Raw genomic sequence first — 17,486 nt, forward strand, 5'->3', positions numbered from 1 at the left:
TTTCACAACTTAATACCCAAGGGCAACATTCTCAGGCATTTGCTAAAAGGCCAAAGTTCTGCTAAGGTCACATTGGTAACTTTTATTTTTTTATTTCCTCCCCCCCCTCTTTTTTTTTTTTTTTTATAAATAGCACCATTCTAACTACAGGTCTGTGTCAAATTTGCCATTCATTAGTAAAACCTTAGAATGGGTGGTGGCCAAACAACTCCAAAGATTCCTGGATGAAGTTGATTATCTAGATCCATTTCAATTGGGCTTCAGGCCGGGGTATGGGACAGAGACTGCTTTGGTTGCCTTGGTGAATGATCTATGTGGAGATCTAGACGGGATGACCTTGCTAGTTCTCCTGGACCTCTCAGCAGTGTTCGATACCATAGACCATGGTATCCTTCTGGAGCAACTTGCAGGGGTAGGACTGGGAGGCACTGTTCTACAGTGGTTCTGGTCCTTTCTCGTGGGCAGTACCCAAAAGGTGGTTCTGGGGGAGTCCTGATCAGCCCAATGGGCCCTGGACTGTGGGGTCTTGCAGGGCTCATCTTTATCTCCAATGTTGTTAAACATGTACATGAAATTGCTGGGAGAGATCACCCAGTTTTGAAGTTCGGTGTCATCTGTATGCGAATGATGCTCAACGCTACTACTCCTTTTCACCTGATGCCAATGGACTGGATGAAGATAAACAAATGGAAACTCAATCCAGGTATGACGGAAGTACTACTGGTCCCATGTGAGAGGGATCCAACAATACAGTGGCAACTTGAGCAGGACAGGGTTATACTCCCTCTGGGGGTTGATCCTGAACACCATCTTAAATCTGGAAGTCCAGGTGGCGGTGGTGACTGGGACTGCCTTTGTACAGTTAAAATTTGTGCGCCAACTGCAACCATTCCTGGAGAAATCAGACCTGGCCACCATGGTACATGCACTGGTTACATCCTGTTTGGACTACTGTAATGCACTCTATGTGGGTCTGCCCTTGAAAAGTGTTTGGAAACTCCAATTCGTACAGAGGAAGGCAGCCAGGCTTCTACTAGGAGCTGATCTCAGAGAACATACAAACCTTCTACTGAGACAGCTCCACTGGCTGCCAATTTGTTTCCGGCCCCAATTCAAAGTGGTTTTATTCTATAAAGCCCTACACAGCTTCAGTCCAGGCTACGTGAGACACCATGACCTCTTGTACAAACCTGGCAGACAGCTACGGTCCAGTGGGGAGACCTTGGCATTGACCCTGTCACCTTCTGGCGCGCATTTTAAGAGGACCCTGGGGGGGGGGTAATATTCAGGGGCAGCCCTTATGCTATGGAACACACTGCCTGAAGGTTTAAGATTGGCCCCTTCTTTAATGGCATTCTGGAAGGGTGTGAAGACGTTCCTTTTCGAGAAAGTGTTTTATTAAGCCAAACAAGTAATAGTGGAATCTTTGGATTTTTATCTTGTTTATAATGTTCACATGGCTTTAATTGTGTTTGCTGTTTCAAATATTTGTGTTTTAATGGGTTGTTTTAACTTCTGCATTGTATGTTTTTATTCTGTTGCAATCTTGGGTCTGTGATCAGAAAGGTGGGATAGACATTTTTCAAATAAATAATAAATTAGCAGGACAAATGCAGATTTGTCTGTAATCTCTGCTTGAGGCTGTGACTTTTAAACACTCCATGATTTACCTGGGCTACTGACACGAGAATCAGCCAGAAATGCTACACCTCAGATATTGTTTGCAGTTGGAATCACTCAGAAGTGCTATTCTTGACATGGTTTGCAATATGTATATTTTTGCTGGCAGTGATGCTGTAAACCTTAATTCTGGATCCTTAAGTTGTACCTTCTACTTAGCCTAAGCTGCTCTACTTTGCATTTAGGAAACTAAGCCTAAAGAATATACTAACAACTGTCATTGTTTTCTTTGTTAGAGAGATGGTCTTGGGAACTGTAACCAGATGTCTTTACTGCCAAGGAAAACCTTCTGTTTCTCACCATCTAACATGTTGCCTACCAAGTTGAAACCTACAGACTATAAGTGAGTTGGGAAGACTTGTATTGTGTAGTTTAGGGTACGTGCAGTTAGGATAAGTGCTGTGTAACTTGAGCTTAGACTATAAAAAGTGCTCTCTGACAATAAAATGGTTCTGCCCTACTTTTTTGCTGTGCAGCAGAAGATGTGTTTTTTCCCCCTTCTTTCTGACAGATTTTCTCAGCTTCATATCTCTTCGAAGAGATCCAACAAATAAATCCCAGCCCCCGCCCCAATAAAGTATTCCACCAATCGCCTTCTGCTTCTTTTTTTTTTTTTGCCTCACGACAATGCAGATCTGTGCATATCAGAGTGGATTTAACCCTGCCCCTCAGTCTCCAGGGCAAGTGGAGTTGAAGTCCCTGATACCAGCCTTGACAGCAGCCTGCTGAGCATGGTGTGAGGGTTGTGGGATCAGGGCAAGGTGCCCATTTCACCCAGCATGAAGAAAACCTGCTCAATCACACTGTGTAAGCAAAGTGTATAGGCCACCCCACAGTCTTGAGAATAAACAGCAGTGATGGTCCATGTAGGAATCTTTTGAGGAACAGGTTGTCAGCAATAATCCTAGTAATTTGGCAAAATATAGCATCCATGGGTGCTATCACATGTCAACGACTGGTACTTCATCTGAAAGTGGGTAGAGAGAACACCATCTGATGAGAAACCCACCCCTCCTTTCTTTCTATTTTGCTGACCACATCTTCCATTCGCTGTGTCCCAAACCTAACTGGAACACCAGCATTATTCTATGCTGCCACCTCCTTCCTCCATCACTTACTTTTCAGTTGTCTTCCATCAAAGCCAGTGGCTTCTCCCCACACTGACACTGCTGATACCAATTCTATTTTGCCTGTAATCCCTTTGCCTGTAATGAAACTTTCCTTTTATCTCCAAAATTTCTAACACTGCAGAGAGTGAGTCACTGGAAACCATTCAGACCCAGAAATTGTATGTGTTGTGTTCTTATTTTTGAGAAGTTTGTTCTCCCCTTTTGAGTGATTTAGCTGTAGTCTAAACATTCAACTGACATTTTAAGTTACTGAAATGCTAGAAATTTCAAAAAGAAGGAAAAAAATTGGGGGCAATTTTTATAGGGGGGGGGGGGGCGCAATATCTCCATTTTGCTCTATTGTACTTGCACCATAACTGAGAGTTCAAACTGGGAGGGCTGCCAAGTCCCCTAACAAGTCTATTGCTAGTCCTGTTAACATTTCAACATATGCTGCCTCTTCTAAAATTCTAAGTAAACCACCATTGCTATCATATGACTGCAGGGGCCAACTTAAATCTTTGTATGATTCTTTCAGCCCTATTTACAAAACCACAGGTTTGTCTTTTTTGTGTCTGGTATATACACAGGTCTAATGTGGCATTTCCCTTATCTAGTGTGAAGGAAAATGAAAATACGTTAAGTTGTTTGTTTCCACCACCTATGCTTTCTTAGGTTATCTTCATTCTTAGAGAGGCCTATCATCTGAATGTTATAGGCTACCAAAAATCCTGTTGGATTTGAGGTATTGCTTCAGGATACCCTGATACTATGGTATATTGATAGCTCTTGTTCATAGAACTTTGTAGAAATCCTTAATATACATTTCAGTGACCAAATATTCATCTGTGTTTGAAAATACAGAACTAATGCACATTTTTTATATTTTTTCTGGAGTTGACAGTTTTCTATGATTTTAAAAAAGTATGATATTATTTATCACAAAAGCAATGGGACTCCCATTTCACAAGAAGGCCACTCGGGAGAATCAGACAGAGAGACATTTCCTCTCTACATGTTTTTCGAGTTGTAGGCATGCAATTTCCCCATCCATCCTGCTCTGGAAAAGGTGTTTTACATTTTAAAAAACAATCATTATAAATAAGTGAATATGAAAGACTGCAATGATTAATAATAATAATTTTATTTTTATACCCCGCCCCATCTCCCCGAAGGGACTCGGGGCGGCTTACATGGGGCCAAGCCCAGACATCAGACAATATAAAAACATAGCAATAAAACAAGTCAATCAACAATAAAACAAATCATAAAACAAATGAGGTCACATACAATAAATATACTGATAAAATACTGGGTTGGCTCCAAAAAGAACTGGGCCAAAAGTGCAAATAGTGTCAGTACTATCAGGGAAAAGTAGATACCAGAGCTATCGTTCCCATTAAAATGCTGATTTTGCAACTGTTTCTGAGTTGATCAATACGATCTAGATTTTCCTGAAGTTTACAAATTTGTTACAAAAATATTGCCTTGATGTAATAACTTAGGGAAAAATGGGATCTTTTGTGGATTCGATTAACATATTTGTTATCTCTATGAATATCTATGGTTTTCAGTGCAACTCTATGGTCAACTTCTAGTTGGAGAATGTTGATATTTCTAGAGAGGTGCTCTCTCTGGTAAAGAAAATAGGAAATTTTAACTTATATTATCATTTCAGGGGATCCTATGTCCTTAACTCCAGCAAATGTGGAGGACTGACCATACTTCATAACTTAACGGATTTTAACATTACCTTATATGGTCTTATATGGTTCTTTGTTGTTGCTATTTGCCATCAAGCTATTTTTAATGTATACCAGACCTCGAGCCTCACCATCAATAGCCTTGCTGTCAAAGCTAATGTGGTCTCCTTTTCCTGTTGTTACGCACTTAATCAAGCAGTATCATCTTTCTAAGATTATGTTATTTCATTATGTGTCCAAACTACAATAGCCTGAGGTTTAGTTGTTTATGATAGTTAGTTTAGCCATTAGTGAAAATTCAGGCTTGATTTTCTTCTAGATTGTTTCATTTGTCTTTTTGGCAGTTCAGGGTATCTATAATTTTTTCCTCCAGCACATTTCAAATGAGTTGATTTTTCCCTGGCCAATTTTTTATACTCTCCAGCCTTCCAGGTTATACACTGAGATTAGAAATAGCAAAGTGTGGGTGAGCCTAAATTTGGTTTCATTGATACATCTTCACATCTGAGAATTCTGTTTCTTCCTAGCTGCACTTCCAAAGACCCATCTACACTACCATATAATGCAGTTTCAAACTGGCAGTATAGATGGGTCCCCAAGCTTAAGTCTTCTTATTTCTTGACTATAGCTTCCATTTTGGTTAATGATTGAACCACGATATGCACATATATATTATTAAGTTTTTTAAATTTTAGGTATATATGGTTTTTCTAGCACTTCTTTTTGTTCTGTAATCTGCCTTAAATCCCTTTTAGTATAAAGATGAGACATAAATTGACTATTTTGATGTCTTTACCATCCACTTTATAGTGAGAGAAATATTTTGCAGTTTTTATTTTAGTGTTTCTTAATAACTCTGGTTTTGTCTTCTCCTGCTAAAAGTTCCATAAATAGTCATTCTGAGGCTATACTATTTTCTGATAGCAATATGGTGCTATCTACATATCTTAAACTGCTGTTGTTCTTTCTTCCAGTTTCCACCACTGTCTATTCCCATTTTTGTATATGTTCTATGTAAAAATTAAACATACAGGGTATTAAAGTGCACCCTTTTCTGACACAATTGTCATCTGAAAACCATAGTTTTTCCTATTTTTTCTTGATAATGGCCTGTTGTCCAGATTATAGGTTAGGTATCAGGACAAACGTGGCTCTCTCATTTCTTTTAGTGTTTTCATGCTTTACAGAAAGGCTTTGTTAAAGTCTATAAAACACAGGCTACATTTTTTTGGTGTGCTCCATTAGCCACTATATGTTTGCAGTATGATCTCTGGTGCTTCTTCTTCTTCTGAATCCAGATTGGATATTTGACATGCATAAACTAGAACATTTATGTAGTGTTGTATGTATGTTCTATGACAACTATTAGGCATTTTTTCTACTGGTAATTTTATATTCTTTCTAATATTTCTGATTTCAATTTCCCAATCTAGAGGCCAAAGTCTCCCCTTATATTTGTCGTGGACAATGACACCATACCTGTGTTAGTCACCAAATTGATATACTTGTCAAGTTACTGTGATTGCTGAATGAATCTTAAGAAACACTATTAAATACCATTACTATGCTGGCAACTTCTGCATTTCTATTATAGTTAATATCCCCCCTTGTGTACCATTGTTTGCCTATTTGGAACTGCTTTTATTGCTGCAGCATGATGACATGGGCTGCAGGCTATGAAAACTGGCGCCCAATGAGTCTTTTAAAAGTTTTGGCTCTGTTTTAAAATCATAATGACAGTGTTAATGACCTCCTTCTTATACCCTGGAATTCAAATGGCAATTATTTTTAATTTTTGTTTGTAAAGCTTTTGAAGCTTTTGGAACATGACCATACAGCCCGAAAGACTCACAGCAACCCAATTGGTCATTAGGTTGAAAAACAGCAGCAGTTCTCTTTTAATACGAGTGTAAACCTTTTATATTTAGCATATATTTAGGACCTAAACACGAGAGGTGCACAATTCGGCCAAAAGGCATGCCGTCTCGGGGGTCCATTTTCGGTTCACCACTCATTCTGTTTACCATGAAGTTACCCAAATTGGGAGGAGTATTGCTATTTTTCATTTGGCAAAGGTTCGGCCCATTGGCTACAATGGAAAACTTTAAAGGCTCAATCCTCAAGTCATTTTAAGGTCTCTCTGCATGAAACCTAACTCAGTTTTAGATCTCATGCTGTAATCCACCTTGAGCCGTGAGGAGAGGCAAATAAGAAATAAAATCCTTATTATTATTCAACTAATTGAAGAAGTGCAGAACTCTATTTTAACTACCTACTTTACCGGTTTGCCAGATTCTAGGCTGCCTAATAAAGCCAGGGTCTATTCACATTACACAATTATAGCGTGACGATTCCACTTTAAGTGCCATCGTTCCACCCTATGGAATCCTGTTGTGGACAGGCACAACAACCTCTCTGGCTGAGAATCCAAAATCCTCCCTCCCTAAACTGCCAATTCTAGCATTCCATGGGTTGGAACCATGACAATTAACGTGGAATCAGAGCGCTATAAGTGTGCAGTGTGTACACCAGGCAAGGGCAAACTTGGGCCGTCCGGGTGTTTTGGACTTCAACTCCCACAATTCCTAACAGCCTACCGGCTATAAGGAATTGTGGGAGTTGAAGTCCAAAACACCCAGACGGCCCAAGTTTGCCCATGCTGGGACAAACCCCAGACATTGCTCAGGGCTTCTTCACTATGGCCGGTAGTAGCACAGGACCAACGCTGAGGCTGGGAGAAAGAAAAAGGCCTACCAATAGCCCCATCCGATATGGCTGCTCCGTATCCTGCATCCTCCTCCTCCTCCCGTCCCTCCCTCCTTCGCAACCACATCCGACTCCGAACCCAACGTCGACAAGACAGGACCGAAGGCGAGGGGGGGGGAGGGAGCCGGCGCATGCGCCGTTGCCCGCTCTTTATCGCCGTTGCCCGCTCGGGTCTGTGAAGCTAACGTTCCGCCCGCCTGGAGATTTCACGCGGCGTCTCTCTCATTGGTTGCCCTCCTAAAAAAAAAAAGCCAGCCAAGAGCGCGCTTTAGGCCACGCCCTCCTTAATGGGTTTCCTTTGGACTTCCACTCTTGAGGGCCAATAACACCTCTCCTCTCTCTCTGGCGCCCGCCCGCCCACCGCCGTTCCTTGAAGGTTCCTCAGCTCCCCCTTCCTTTGCAACGGCGCGCGAGCGGGCGCGTGCGGGAGCGTGCGTGTGCGCGCGCGCTCCGTTTCTAACTCCCCCTCCCTTCTCTCCCTCGTTCCTTTCCTCGCTCTTCCCTCCCTCCCTCCCTCTCTCTGTGTTCTGTCTGTCAGGAGGGTCGCTTTCTCTCTCCAGTCTCGTCAGAGGCTGAGCTCCCGCTAAACGGCGAGCGGGGTTCCTGTTTCCGTGTCTTTCCATCGCTTTCCCCCTCCTCCTTCCCTTCCCTTCCTTTTCCCCCATCTCTTCCTCCCTCAGACAGAGAGAGAGAGAGAGACGAAGAAAGGCAGAGGTGACCAACCGACGAGAGCACAGCCCGCTGGCGGGCAACGAAGGCTCGGGTAAGACGATGCGTCTGAATGTGGAGAGAGAGAGAGAGAGAGGGTCCTGTGAAGAGGGGACTTGAGAGGATGATGCGCTTTGCCCTCTTCCTCCTCGCTTCATCCTTCGCCAGCGGCCTGTGAGGAAGCCAGAGGACCGTCCTCCCTTCCTTCCTGCTTCCCTTCCTCCCTCAGAAGAGAACTGCGGGCTGTGTCATCCTGGTTCGGGCCTGGAAGCACCGTTGCTATGTCGAGCCGGGGAATGGGAGGAGGGCCGGGGGAGAGGGAGGAAGGAACGAAGGAGGGCAGGGAAGCTACAGCAGCAGGGAGGCTGATGCAGGGAGGACACAAGGCAGTCATGGGCCCCGGCACAGAACAGCCCGCGATGCCGGTCTGGAGAGACTGTTGGCATTGCCATTGCCATCTGGGGGAGGAAGGAAGGGAGGGGGTCAGCTCTGCAGGAAGCGTGCGTCAAGAAAGAGCTGTGGGAGTGACTTTCGCACTTCCCCTCCCCCCCTTCCCCCTCCCCCTTCTTCCCTCCCCCGCCCCAGATTTAAACTTTTGCCGCTTAAGACAGGAAGTGAACCGGATGGCGAGTTCGATGGGTACCTGTTTTGCAAGGATGCCACCCTGGGCGGTCATGACGCGGTGGCATGCCTTTCGATGGAGAGCAGTGAGTGGCTCATTTGGTCTCCCCCCGGCTTGGCTTGGTCTGAGATTCCTTGCTGGCAGGAATCTCACGAGTGAAACCCAAAATAAGAGAAAGACTTCACCTTGGTGAAGTGTCTAAGCTGTATTCTCTCCATGCTTTGAGTCGCTATCATCACCAGTACAGCAATAACTGATGGTTCCCATGTCAGTTGTGGCTAAATTTAACGGAGAATCATAGAATCCTAGAGTTGGAAAAGACCTCATGGACTATCCAGTCCAACCCTCTGCCAAGAAGCAGGAAAATCGCATTCAAAGCACCCCGACAGATGGCCAGCTAGCCTCTGTTTAAAAGCCTCCACCACACTCCCGGACAAAGAGTTCCACTGCTGAATAGGTCTCACAGTTAGGAAGTCCTTCCTCATGTTCAGGTGGAATTTCTTTTCCTGTAGTTTGAAGCCATTATTCTGCGTCCTAGTCTTCAGGGCAGCAGAAAACAAGCTTGCTCCCTTCTCCTTATGACTGCCCCTCACATATTTATACATGGCTATCATATCTCCTCTCAGCCTTCTCTTCTGCATACATGTATTGTCAAATTGCTCCATTAGGGTGCATCTACGCTGTAGAATTATTTGGCTCGACACCACTTTAATAGCTCGATGCTATTGAATCAGGAGGGTTTCACAGATTTATTTATTTATTTTTATTTATTTATTTACCGTTGGTTGGAGAGCGTGGTGCATTTGGTCACTCACCTAGGGCTTGGTTTGGCTCTTGGGGTGCATATGTGCTGTCAAGCTAATGCAGTTTGACACTACTTTAACTGACAGGACTCAATGCTGTGGAATCCTGGAATTCGTACAATAGGGTCGTAATTCACAAGCATTCTTTGGTAGAGAAGGTTTAAAGCAGTGGTTCCCAACCTTTTTTTGACCAGGGACCACTCTCCAATATTAGTACCAAAAAGGTTACGAATCAGTTTTTGGTCAACTTTATACTCGATTTGTTTATTTGGGGTGCTGATTCAGAAAATTCCATTGGAATAGACCACATCAGTTTAGTTTCTGATACAGAACATATGCCATTCAGTAGTAGTCATCTGCTCGCCGACAGAAAACCATATTTAATAATTTAGAGCTGATGTGGTCTATCCAGTGCAATTTTCTGAATCAGCACCCCAAGTAACCCCAGGAACAGGCCTAAAAACAAAGATACCAAGGCATCCTCACTTCCAGGTGCCACATTGAATGGCTCCACTCAGGGGTAGGGAGGAGGAGGAGAAGCAGCAGTCAGGAGGCTTGTTGCACCTTTCATGGGCAGAGTTTCGCGAGACCAGTTGCTCTCGTTGCAATGGTGTAGTAACAGTGAGGAAGCGGACCATATTTTAGTTCTTGGGGACCACTGGTAGTGGTCCACAGATCACAGGTTGGGAACCACTGGTTTAAAGGCTTTGTAAAACTACAGCTCTCATGATTCCATAGCCTTGAGCCATGGCAGTCAAAGTCTTGTCAGACTATAGTGTCGATGTACTCTTGTTAATATATAGAATTTGTCTACTTGCTAACTAAGGTCTCATAGACACTGTAGAATTAAGGCAGATTGACACTGCTTTAATTGTCATGGTTCAATGCTATGGAATCGCGAGGGCTATAGTTTTAGAAGGCCTTGAATCTTCTTTGCCAAGAGTGTTGGTGTCTCACTAGTTACAACTGCCTGGATTCTCTTCATCTTCCAAATTATTTGGAAGATATGTCAGTATAGACAGGTAGAGGATATAGACAGCCAAACTTCTGCTTTTTCTATTTTGGTTGCCTATGAATATACAAGCAGAGTTCATGGATAGACAGTTGTCTGCATTTTCTGTCCTGGTAACTTGTAGATGAAACATCACTTCTGAAGTGGCTATAATTTTGTACAGTTTTCACAATTTGTTTTAAGTCTGCAAATATTTACATGTATCCTGAACTTGACTATTCACAGTTTAACTTCTGGGAGTGGCACTTTAGCAGCATTATTGACAGTAATGAAACAGAAGGTATGTTTGCTTATCAGATTCTAGGCTTTAAAAATACTTCTGTGGCTCAAAATTTCTTAGGTGATATAAGACTTGACCTTGGAATGTGATAGATAATTTGTGCTGTTGCTTACCAAGGCCTTTCAGTGTTAAAGCCAATATTACATACAAGTTTCTAGAAAAATATTTCATATTTCAAGCTTTTAGAAATCTTAATAAGCACTTTAAAAACACTTTGTAGAATTACGGAAAAGTAGTAAAAGATGTACTTTAGATTTTGTCATAATTTCCTCAAATCACCATGTAGGAAAAGATTTATTTATTTATTTATTTATTTAATACATTTATACCCCGCCCTTCTCATCCCGAAGGGGACTCAGAGCGGCTTACAAATTAAATTTACATACAGTATTATATTATTAGCATAGCACAATACTGGCAATAAATTACTATATTGTACTATATCAATATATTGTAATATTATTATTAATATTACATGTAATATATAATATGTAATTAACATTATTATATTGTATTATTAGTATTATATTGTATTACAAAATAATATTATTAATATTACATGCATATACAATATATTATAATATATATATATGCCATTCAGTAGTTGTCATCTGCTCGCCGACAGAAAATTAAAGTTTCCCTTTAAAATCAGTTAAGTAGGAATCTGCATGTCATTTCCTATTGTTGCTGGCAAGAGATTTCCTACAGTGGTTTTACAGGGGGAAAAAACTTGGTACAGTCTGGTATAGGATAAAGCTTAGCTTTGAATTATGATTTTTCATTTATTATGCATATTTAAGTGCATTAACTTTGAACTTTCTTGAATTATGTAGATGTGAACTTGCATAAAAACAAATGCATACTGGTAGAACAAAAGGAAAACCTGCTTTCAGTATAATGTTATATATATATCTGCTAAGAAATTAGTTTAATAGTAAATCTGTGTAAGATTGCAGCCCTAGATTGTATTTTATGAGTACTGTACTTCATTGTCAGACTTAATTGCACAGATATATTTTCTATATGCTTTTTACTTTAATAAATTTATTTTTGAAATGGCCAAGCGGCTAAGAAAGGCACATGACTACTCAAAACAGAGTTTATTTCAGAATTGAAGTGTCTGTAGGATACTAACAGTGGATAAAAGGAAAAACTTAGTGAAGGGTTCTTATCTGTTTCATACTTTTTATTTTCATAGACTGTTGCTTCAAAGAGGGGACAGGAAATAAAGCATGGATGTGTGAGTGGCTAAAATTAGCCAAATAAGTTTTGTATTTGTAAAAACAGCTTGATTGAAGTAAAAAGCATGGAGTATTTATTAACCTTATCCAATTTCAGTTGGTTATGATGGTTTTCAGGCTACAGATTAGCAGTTTTGTTTATGTACAATAGAACTGAGTAGATGTTTTTTCAGTTTGAAAGCAGTGTTTACGCTTACAACAAACATAAAATGGCTATCAGTACTTTGTTAGATTTGACTGTTTTTAGATATGATTGGCACTAATAACATCTTTAAACTCTATGTTGTCATTTCTGGTGACTAGCTTCATATCATCTGAAGGTTCAAAAGATTATTTAAATCTGTAACTTATTTAGCTGTGTGTTTGTAATGGAAAAAGTAATTACAGTGTTAAGTTGGTCTAGAGGGGGAGCTAGTGCCAAAGCAAAACAAAGGTTTAATAGAATCTTTCAAACCTTACAGGGCTGTATCCAGTTTTTTTGATCAGATTTTGCATCTTGATTTATAAAATAGTTCAGTTTGCAGTACATGGACTTATTATGTCAGTTATAAACACACTTATTAGGGAACAATTCCTGTTGAACACTGTGGGACTTACTTAAGAGTAGACATGCATGGTATTGTACTATTATTTTCACTGATTTTTGTGTAAGGAACACAGAGTCTAATGAATCTGCTTAAAATATTTGAATTAAAAATTAATTTTATATACTGACTTCAAACTACTGCTTTTTTTGTTTTATATTTCTTCAATTTTGGTTTTTGTGTGGGGTTTCCTTTCAGTTTTTCCTGTCCGCTTTTCCTGAAATTATTATTATTTTTTGTAGTGGCTTGTCTCTATCAGTGATTGATTTTATTTGCAGTCTTGCTGTACAATCATCTTGGATACTTCCATGTAATTGTTTTTTGTTTCTTCATGTTACAATTTACTACATGTAGTGTGAGTGCATGGGCCTTAAAATTACCTGTTGACTTATGGCGATTACATTAATTTCATAGGAGTTTTCTTAGGCAAGGAATACTCAGATGTGGGTTTCTTAATTCCTTCATCTGAAATGTACAGCCAGAGCCGGCCCTAGGTATTTTTCAAGTGTAGGCGAACAGAATTTTGGTGCCCCCCCCCTCCCAAAACAATCACTGAAAAATAAAAGCATTGGATAAGCGAAAATGTTGGATAATAAGGAGGGATTAAGGAAAAGCCTATTAAACATCAAATTACATTAAGATTTTACAAATTAAGCACCAAAATATCATGTTTTACAACAAATCAACAGAAAAAGAAGTCTCGACTGCGCCCCCGTATGTTTGGCGCCCGAAGCGACCACTTAATTCGCCTCATTGTTGGACCGGCTCTGTGTACAGCATTGAGTATTCATTGGCTGTCTCCCATCCAATTACTAACCAGGATCTGTTCCATTTAAAGTATTTAGGATCTTTTAATAGAAAGATTTATGAACAAGATTACAGTTCCATACATTGTACTGAACTACAATCCCCCCCCCCCCCCCCACACACACAGGCATTACAAGTAAAGGTGATATTGGCAATACGATAATCTTCTACCATTAGAGGAAAATATTTAGGTTAGGCCCCCATCCACACTGAAAGAGATCTCATATTTCAACAGATTGTTGTTCCTAAAAATGAATATTTTGGGATGAAATTAGTTTTTTCATGAACAAAGGGAATGTTTCAACAAATAACTTTGCCTTTTCAAACAACTGTTTTTCAATCTAAAAACAATAAAAGTTTGGCAAACCTAGTTCCCATACTACAAAGATTGAAGTCCTGTGTGTTCTTACCTGGGAATAAGCCCGTTTGAATTTATTACAGCTTACTTTAGAACACACTTACACATACCGTGTTTCCCCGAAAATAAGACAGTGTCTTATATTAATTTTTGCTCCCAAAGATGCTCTAGGTCTTATTTTCAGGGGATGTCTTATTTTTCCATGAAGAATTCACATTTATTGTCGAACAAAAAAATTGAACATTTTTTTTATATATAGTACAGTGTCATGGGACCGATTCCAAGAGCTGAGTTTGCAAGCTCTTGAATCGGAGCCATAACAATTTACACTCCTCTACAGCTTCAACGGGACACCTGGTAACGGAGCATGGGAAACTCAAGAGGGAAAACCAAAACAATTTTAATGAGGAGTTTGTTTTGTAGCGATGATGTTAACACGTGGTGTGAGTCTGTGGTGATGGTTTTTACGTGTGGTGTGACGTTGAAATGAAGGTAATAAAGAAGATTGCATGTAAACATTATGTCATTCTCGACTTTGCCTAAGTCGAGTGTTCTTCAATAAAGATCCTGTTTGATAGCAGATACCTTTGGTCTGTGTTCATGCCGGTCGTTTGAAGTAAGCGCGACAGTACAGTAGTTGTCATCACAAACCAACATGACCAGACTAACTGTGAACCCTATCAAGAATTTCTTGTTACTAGCATTATTTCCATATACAACACTCTATGGTACATACATTTACCGATCCTGCATGCTATGGCTTTTTTGTTTGGTGGGTGCCGGGCATGCTTCCAAACAAAACCTTTGCTAGGTCTTACTTTCAGGGGAGGCCTTATATTTAGCATTTCAGCAAAACTTCTACTAGGTCTTATTTTCTGGGGATGTCTTATTTTAGGGGAAACAGGGTAGGATTATTCTGCACTATAGCAGTGTCCCAGTTACATTTCACGTATTAGATAATTGCTCTGAACTCTATTCTCTGAAAAAACTTTAGAACAAGGATGAGTAGTGGGTTTGTGGATTACAACGATGTCCTTAAGATTTTCTTCTTTTCTATTGTGCCTATTAGTAGAGTATATGTTGTTATTCCATATCCTTGTCTCAGAATAATGATTCTTCATTTCAGCTGTCCTTCTTCTGACTGGCTTGCAGTCTAGGATTTCACTGTATTTCATTAACCAAGTGAGTTCATAGAGAACTATATTCTGAAGGAACGTGTTAGGCAATGTAGCAGTAGGTGCTAAGGCTCTGTTCAGGCAATAGTTAAGGCAACTATTACAGAAGATTGTGTGTTTTGTGTGTTGATGTTTTGCCTACTTTTCTCATCTTCTTTCTCTTTCCTTTTGTGTTTCCTGCCTCATCTATCAGGATCTAACATTCTGAAATTCAGTGGCTTTTATGATGTATTTTGCTATGTTTCTATAATATAGTTCTCTATAATATTTTCCCAGGGTAGTCTTAAGCAGTTTTGGCTCCTTCGTGCTCTAGGATCCCTGTTCTAAAGTGAAGAGGATGACTTCTTATCAAATACATATGCAGAATAGTAGCTCCCTTGACACACCATGGCTTCATAGCTGTGTGTATGCTTCCATGTGAATTGGAATCTTGTGTAGTCAGAGTCCAGCATTTCAGGCCCCTTCTATACTGCCATATAATCCAGATTATCAAATCAGATAATCTGGATTGTTATATGGCAGTGTAGAAAGGTCCTTATAAGAAGATGTCCATGCTGAATATGTAGCTGTTGGTGGCAGATTCAGGATAGAGAAGGGCACATAATATTGGGGTATGTCCTGTTGCAGAGCTTTTTGTACACGTAGAGACCTTTTATGTGATTTATACAATTAGAAGCAGCATTTTGGAAATAACTGTTGACAGTTTCCAGCTATACTGACCAAGGGGTTTCAGATGTCTTTGTGTAGGCATGTTTGTCATATTGAAGATGACACCAATTTAGGAGAATAGCTAATATCCCAGAATCAGGATTCAAAATGATGTAGAATAATAGAATTTAAGATTCTATGATTCATTAACAGATTCGAGAGCTGGGCCAAAGCTAACACAGCGAATTTCTGCAGAGATATTATATTTAGACAGGGGGGAAAGTCAGATGCACACATCTTGTGGGTGGTATCCGGCTTTGCAATAGTACATTTGAAAAGATTCTAGGAATCTTAAACCACAAGCAAAACATGAGTCAACAGTGCGATGTGGCAAGGGAAAAAAGCTAATGCATTTCTAGGCTGCATCAGCAGATGTATAGTGAGTAGGTCAAGGGAAGGTAGTACCATTCAGTTCTGCCACAGTCAGACCTATTCTGGAATACTGAGTCAATGGAAAAGGTAGAGGATGGCAGTGGGTGAGTCTCTGGAAAGCCCAATGATGCATAGTTTAGGCAGCTGGATATGGATATGGATATGGAGCCTCCGGTGGCCTAGGGGATAAAAGCCTTGCAACTTGAAGGTTGGGTTGCTAACCTGAAGGCTGCCAGGTTCGAATCCCACCCGGGGAGAGCGCGGACGAGCTCCCTCTATCAGCTCCAGCTCCATGCGGGGACATGAGAGAAGCCTCCCACAAGGATGGTAAAACATCAAAAACATCCGGGCGTCCCCTGGGCAACGTCCTTGCAGCCAGCCAATTCTCTCATTCCAGAAGCAACTCAGGTTGCTCCTGACATGAAAAAAAAGGCAGCTGGATAACTTTAGCTTAGACAGGAGAAGAATTCCTAGCCACTGGACCAGCTGGCTAGGACTTCTGAGAGTTGGAGTCCCAAATACCTGGAGGGCCCCAGGTTTGACGCCTCTGGCCTAGATGCTGTATCAAATAACTGGTCACTAGGATCAGTATTGTATACTCTGACTGGTAGTAATCTTTCACAGCTCTACTTAGAAATAAAAAGGATTGAACAAAGGATATTCTGCATCCAGAACATGTGGTGTATCACTGACCATGTTATTCCTGATGCGGAGAAGGTAACTAAGGAGATGATATAATGAAGGCCACCATCAAAGAGGGTTTTAAATGGAAATTAGACAACATAATGGAGGATAAGGCTGTAAGTGGTTACTGATCATGTTTATATGCTGTATCCAATCTGTGAGATACTGGGGATGGTAAGTAGGAGCATACTCCATTAAAGCCCATAGGTATCTTCTTGGCTGCTGGTGCAAATAAAATGCTAGTTTAATTTGACCTTTTATACAAACTAGCATAATAACACTTTCTGTTTTTTTTGTCAGTTCCTAAGATATGTAGGCATTATTAAATTTGAATATTTAATACATGAGTGAATATATTGTATTGGAGAATTTACTTTTTAGCTATGGTTTATTTTATTACCTGAGAATCTCAATAACAACATTATTTAAAAGACTAGAAATATATTAAATCATTTTTCTTGAAATCTGACAATTTAAAGCCAAGTTTTGATATGAAAGCATGCAAGTTTCTAGTTTTCAAGGAATAAATAATATTTTAAATAATATTCCTCTAATTAGCAAGGGCAGAGGTATGTAGAGGAAATTATTTTTAAATGTTTGGTATTGCCTTCAAATCTGTGAAGTGGGGAGAGACTCTGCTGTGCATAACTGGAATCACCTGTGTGGCTTTATTGTTTGCATGGGGACAGGGAGAGTGACATGTACAGAGATATGCATTAAACTTCAAATGTGAAAAATATCAAAAAAGGCTGTTGAATACTAGGAAGAAAATAGTACAATACTTCCCTATCGCAAATAATAAAGAATTATTTAAAAATTTGAAGCCAAGCATGGTAAAAAGCAGAGAAAATGAGCCATTCCTGAAAAGGTAACT

At 40.3% G+C, this 17,486-nt stretch overlaps 1 protein-coding gene across 1 annotated transcript in view; it reads left to right on the forward strand.

Moving 5' to 3' along the window:
* The first annotated feature begins 7,590 nt into the window (after positions 1 to 7,590).
* The window catches only part of fut8 (fucosyltransferase 8), a 108,064-nt gene continuing 98,168 nt past the window's right edge, over positions 7,591 to 17,486 (forward strand). Inside the window, exon 1 of the mRNA XM_003214611.4 lies at positions 7,591 to 8,021. The gene's annotated coding sequence lies outside the window, so the exon portion shown is untranslated. The remainder of the gene's footprint in view (positions 8,022 to 17,486) is intronic.

This window comes from Anolis carolinensis, chromosome 1 (genome assembly GCF_035594765.1).
Source record: "Anolis carolinensis isolate JA03-04 chromosome 1, rAnoCar3.1.pri, whole genome shotgun sequence".
NCBI classification, from domain to species: domain Eukaryota; kingdom Metazoa; phylum Chordata; class Lepidosauria; order Squamata; family Dactyloidae; genus Anolis; species Anolis carolinensis.